General features: G+C 48.1%; 1 pseudogene; it reads right to left on the reverse strand.

The window, feature by feature from the left end:
• Nucleotides 1-711: 711 nt before the first annotated feature.
• On the reverse strand, nucleotides 712-2,308 carry LOC138170112 (proline-rich protein PRCC pseudogene; annotated as a pseudogene).
• Between the last annotated feature and the right edge of the window lie 3,167 nt (nucleotides 2,309-5,475).

The following is a 5,475-nucleotide window of genomic DNA, read 5'->3' on the forward strand; positions in this document are numbered from 1 at the left end:
TTAGTCAGGGGAAATGCTGAAATCAAGGTCACAAAGTCATTAATGGTCTAAGCTAGCCAGTCTTCTTAGGGGCTAGGGAAGAAGCTGATCAAGAGTCAAAAATAAGTCTTCTCCTGGTCTTCAAGTGTGGTCTGGGTGAATGCATAAGTGGCAGGGAGGAAGATCTTTGTTTTGGGAGCTGTAGGATTATCTTTTTGGGAGGTGAGCAGGCTTCTGCTTACTGAATCCTACTGATTGCTGCCTCCCAGATATGGCTAATTACCAAGGAAAGCAGGAAGTAACCTGTAGTCCAGCAGTATTTCTTATCAGCCACTGTCCTTGGTCCTGTTTCCCAGGGTCTATACCACTGTACAAGGTCAGCCTGGTCTGGCCCTGCAGTAACATAGTTCCAGATGGACACTCCCAATTTCAAATAGGTATTTAGCTTTTTTTTTTTTTGGTCAGGATGGATGTTTTATTTTAACAGAAATCTTTGTTTTTGTTTAAAAAACGAAAAAAAACCAACAAAAACAAAAACCAGAATTCAACCAGTCATTTCACCCTGTTAGGGAGCCAAGTTCCCCACGTAGAATTCAACAGTTGTTTCTGGAAGAATCACTTGGGAGTCTTTGTCAGCCCCAACAGATATGGAAGCTGCATTTTCTATAACTTTTATTAAGGAAATGAAATCTAATGTGTTCTTTTTCAAGGAGGTGATGGCTGGGGCCCTAGGGAAAAAGGTCCTGGACTTAGAGCTGCTGGAGCTCCCAAGGGTGTTAGCTGGGAAGGGCAGGGGCAGGCCACCTGGTGCCGGGTAAAAGGGAAGATGGGATCCTTGAGAAAATCAGTTCCAGAAGCCTAGAATCCATATTTGGCTTGGGTCTGCTGGCGGCTGAGCTTGTTCTCTGACCAGGTATTCTTCAGCTCCAACTCTCGATCCTTAGCCTGATGAAGCAGATATGTGATTTGGTGTTTTCGCCTCTGCTGGCCTGTTGGCAGCTCACCCTTCTTGCTGAATGATTTCATGGTTTTTTCTTCTGTCAAGGACTTGGTCATCCACTGCTGGGCCCCAATGAGCTGGTCATCCCCTTTAATCTCCACACAGTTAATCTCCTCCCTTACTCGGTTCCTCTTGCCCTGAAGTCGCTGGATTGCTTCATCATCAATGAAAGAGGCATCTGGGGTAATCTCCTGGGGGGGAGCTAAGGCTGGATCAGACTCAGGGTAATAGCCACTACTGTAATAATCCTGATAGTAAACACCAGTGGCATTAACATCACCATATGTAGGGAACTGGTTGTAGGGCTGACTGCTGTAGTCCTCCCCAGGCTTAGGTACCCAGGGAGCCCCACTTGAGCCAGCCACCAACTTGAATTCAAGGGGAGCATTGGCTGCATCGTCTTGAAAAGTGGGATCTGGCTCTGTGCCAGGGGGTGGCTCTTCAGAAGCAGCAGGGACAGGGTAAGGGGATGGCTAGGTTCCAGAAGGCTCAGCCTTGTCTGGAAGGGAGAAGAACTTCTCAGGGGCTGCTTCCTCATCACTGTCATCCTCCTCTTGTGTGATCTGCTTTGTCACCTGGAGGGCAGCACTCTTAGCAGCTGCTTTGATGTCCGAGGGTGATGGGGTAGTAGTGGTGGCACCCACAACAGGGGCAGAGGAGGAAGTTGAAGAAGCAGATTTGTTCTTGGGGGATGGTTTGGAGAGCTTGGTGTCGCAAGAGCCAACAGTGGGTTTTCCAGAGAAATCGTAGGGCAGGAGCAATCGGTTAGTCTCTTTTGTAGTCAGGTTTTTGGGTAGGGGAAGCAAGGCTGATAAACCTGTCCCTTCACCAGATCCCTGAAGAACAGTTTTCTTCTTTGTAGGTTCATCTTCCTCTGAATCTGAATCTCCCAGGTGCAGCTCGGGGCCGCGATCAGCACCGGCTCTGTAGTCCTCTTCTTTGGCTTGGGGAGCCCCAGAGGGGGCTGGTCACCGCCGATTGGAGGGGGCAGGTTGAGGCCTGGAGCCCTCAGCAGGGGAAGCCCCAGCCCCTCACCCGCCCCCTCGGCCTGGGCCAGACTGAGGCCCGGGGGCAGGGGAAGCCCCCCAGGCCAAAGGGCAGGGGAGGCGGGGGCTGCAGCCTCGGGTCTCCAGCCATGGGGGCAGCAGCGGCGAGGGGGGGGGGGGAAGGATGAGGGTGTGGGGACAGCAGGGCAGGACCGTTGGGCGGAGGGAGAGAGTCGAAGAGGCCCTCCAGGCTGGGTCCAGCGGCCAGGGCCGAGGCCTTCTCCTCTGGCTCTGCCTGCTCCAGCTCGCTCTCTTCACTGCTGGTGTTGGCGACTAGAGACATGGCGCTGCCCGCCCGCCTCCGGGGTGCCCTTGCAGGAAGGAGCGGCCTAGTCGAGGCCCGGCGGGCGCCACATGGAGGCGGGAGGACCCACCTGCTCCGCTCCGGCTGGAGGCCATGACGGAGGTTGAGTCGCCACCCGCCTAAGGCCTCCCTCTTAGCTTGGGCTCCGGTATTTAGCTTCTTGTACGCAGAGGCTTGGGTCACCTGGGCATAATGGGAGCACCTCTGGGCTGAGAAGTTCTTGGTGGGGCCTCTTGGAGGAATGTGAGAATTTTCCTGCTGGAGAAGTTGAATGGGTGGTGTCAGTGAGGGGAGCAGTAAAGGTTGGATGCCACAGAGTGTTCCAGTTTGAAAGGAGAATGAATCCATCACTTTCTCCTTCCTAGATTCACAATTAATAGGTACACCCTTGGATTCCATTTAGGGGGGTGATGAGTCTAAGATTTACCAATTTCAATGCCAACTTCAGAGTCCCAGCTGTCTCAGCGTCGGGATCTTCCGAAATCTCCAGGTACCTTGTCAGCTCTCCAGTCTTTAGCTCTCAGATGTTCTGTGATGTTCAGCCTGTCGGCTTTGGGATCCTGGTGTCTGGGTTGGTTCTTTATATCCTAAATTAGGGAGTGGAGCCTCAGTGCCTAGGTGTGAACAACCAGTCTCTAAGTTGTCACTTGGTAGGTATTAACTCCCTCTGAGTGGTTGCCTAGTGGGGTGCTAATTCCTTCATAAAATAACCAACATGAATGACAACTTCTTTAAACACAGACTCTTAGGCATTAAATTCTCAGCAGTCAAGCTTGAATTCCCCTTTAAATGACCTGGGTAGTAAGAAACTGAGAAAACTTATCCCTCAAGCAGCACCTGGAAGTCTCCAGTTCCCAATCAGGGTTACTTAAATGAGTAATAACTAAGGGCCCACCATCTGTGACACAGGGACTAAGGGAGAGCAAAGGGAGTTGTTCTTTCCTTGGAACATCATTGGAGAGGACAGCCAACATGTTTGACTGTAGCTAGGTGTAATGGGAATGTAAATTTGTAAGATCTTCCCTGCCCCTAGGCTGAAGTGCACCTGGAGCCTGGGGTGGGAGGCTTGTTTTTCAGTAGATACTTTTTGATTGGCCAGTGGGTCAATAAGGTTGTTACATTCTCTGAGCCAGGAGAAGACTATATAAGCCCTGATGTGAGGCTTTGTTTTGGGGCTCACTTTGAGAAGTGTTCTGTGATTTGATGAAACTCTGGTCTAGCTGTTGTCCAGAGTGTCCCCCCCTTTGAAAAACCCAGATGTTGAAACCCAGATGTTGATTGGGTATGGATGTAATGGTTGGACAGTTTGAAATCTGTCTACTTGATCTGTTTCTCTGTCTTGATAATTCTGTCTGTATACTTTGAAGTTCGGGGTGCTGACCTCTTTCCCCTGAACTAGGTAAATGATACATCTATGACTTAGTAAAGTAAGCTTGTTAACCCATTTTGAATTGCTTTCCTTTAACAAAGCAGATCCAAGAACCTGTATCGGCAGCAAACCTTGAGGACGCTTGGGATGCTTGCTGCTACACTAGGGAAGGGGAAGGATGCTTGATGACCATTCAAGAGTGAGAGTTTCTAGGACTGAAGGAGAAGAGGTACAGAGAATCACTGGCTCTCAGCATACCTCTACTTTGTCTTCTTCAGCCTGAGAACTTTCTGAAATCAGGGTCCTAGTGCTGCCTTCATTCTGGAAAGAGATGAGGCTTGTACTTGAAACAGAACACAGAGCAGAGTGTGACAGGTGTTTTGTCTGGGTCTGCAGTGGTTGCTTTATAGAAAAAGTGACTTTCAGCTGGACAGAAAACCTTTGGGGGATTACCATAAACAGAAATGGAGGTCATCAGGTGGGCAAGCCCTCAGGTGGGAAGTTCCAGAAAGGATAGAGCAGAGTGGATTTCAGGGGAAGACGCTGGAGTCAGGGAGACCAGGAAGGACATTTTTTGTAATGGGGGGTGAGATCCTGAAGTGAGGAATGTTGTAAGAACAAATCTTAGTGATTGATTTGATGTTGAAGTTGATGGAATAGGAGACCTCCCACATTTCTCTGAAGGTTTGAGTCTGGGAAGTTTCTTTCATGATGTCTTGAAATTTTATATCTAGACTCTTTTTTGGTCTTGACTTTCAGATAGTTTGATGATTCTTAAATTATATCTCCCTGATCTGTTTTTCAGGTCAGTTTCTTTAAAATATGAGATACCTTGCATTTGCTCCTCCAGCTGAGGCACCAAGCCCTGCAAGGCAAGCTGAGTAGTGGAGGGAGTGACTCATTCTCTACTGAAGAAGGGCTGAAAGCAGGCTTCATGAATACCTTATGAAACCTATTGTCACCCAGGGTTGAAAATATGGTATAGTGGCAGCCTGAGGGGGCACAGGGGGCCTCTGTGGTGCTTAGTTACAGATGGACATCCCCAACCGGGAGTTTAGTATTTTTTTTTTTTTGCTTTTTGGAGGGCAGTTGGGGTTAAGTGACTTGCCCAAGGTCACGCAGCTAGGTGTTTGTGTGTGTGTGTGTGTGTGTGTGTGTGTGTGTGTGTGTGAAGTGCCTGAGGCCTGATCTGAACCCAGGTCCTCCAGACTCCAGGGCCAGTGCTCCGTTCACTGTGCCACCTAGCGGCCCTGTAGTTTGGTATTTTTGTTTTGAGAATCTTGTATCATCAAAGCATGATCTGTTCCTATCCTGACTAGGAAGTGTCTTGTGTGGTCTTTTGGGAGATTCAGTACATTATCCTGCTGTAGATGGAAGAAACAGTGTGAGGATAGACTGAGGTCATAGATTAATATGGGACAGTGGGGTAGGGAGAAAAAAAAGTCTATGAAAGGGTCCCAGCAAAGCCAAGCAAACTGAACTTTTTCAAAAAGAATTTTTTGAAAAAAGAAAAAAGGAAGAGAGGAAGAAGAGGAAGAAATTCAGTAAAACCAATGCATCAAAAAACAATCTGATACTATGTACAGTGTTTTATACTTTTGGACCCCACATCTACAAAGGATATGTCTTCTTATATTTCTTCTTTGGGGCCAGGCTTATTTAAAAAAATAAAATAATTTTCCTATATTAAATTTTGGATGCCTTTGTAGTTGTTCTTTCTATTTTTATTGCTGTAGTCATAGTTTATCTTGTTTTCCTGGCTTTGCTTTTGTTGGGC

Source organism: Petaurus breviceps, unplaced genomic scaffold, assembly GCF_028583685.1.
Source record: "Petaurus breviceps papuanus isolate PSGF00001 unplaced genomic scaffold, PetGlider_PUasm1.0 38, whole genome shotgun sequence".
Classification (NCBI taxonomy): domain Eukaryota; kingdom Metazoa; phylum Chordata; class Mammalia; order Diprotodontia; family Petauridae; genus Petaurus; species Petaurus breviceps.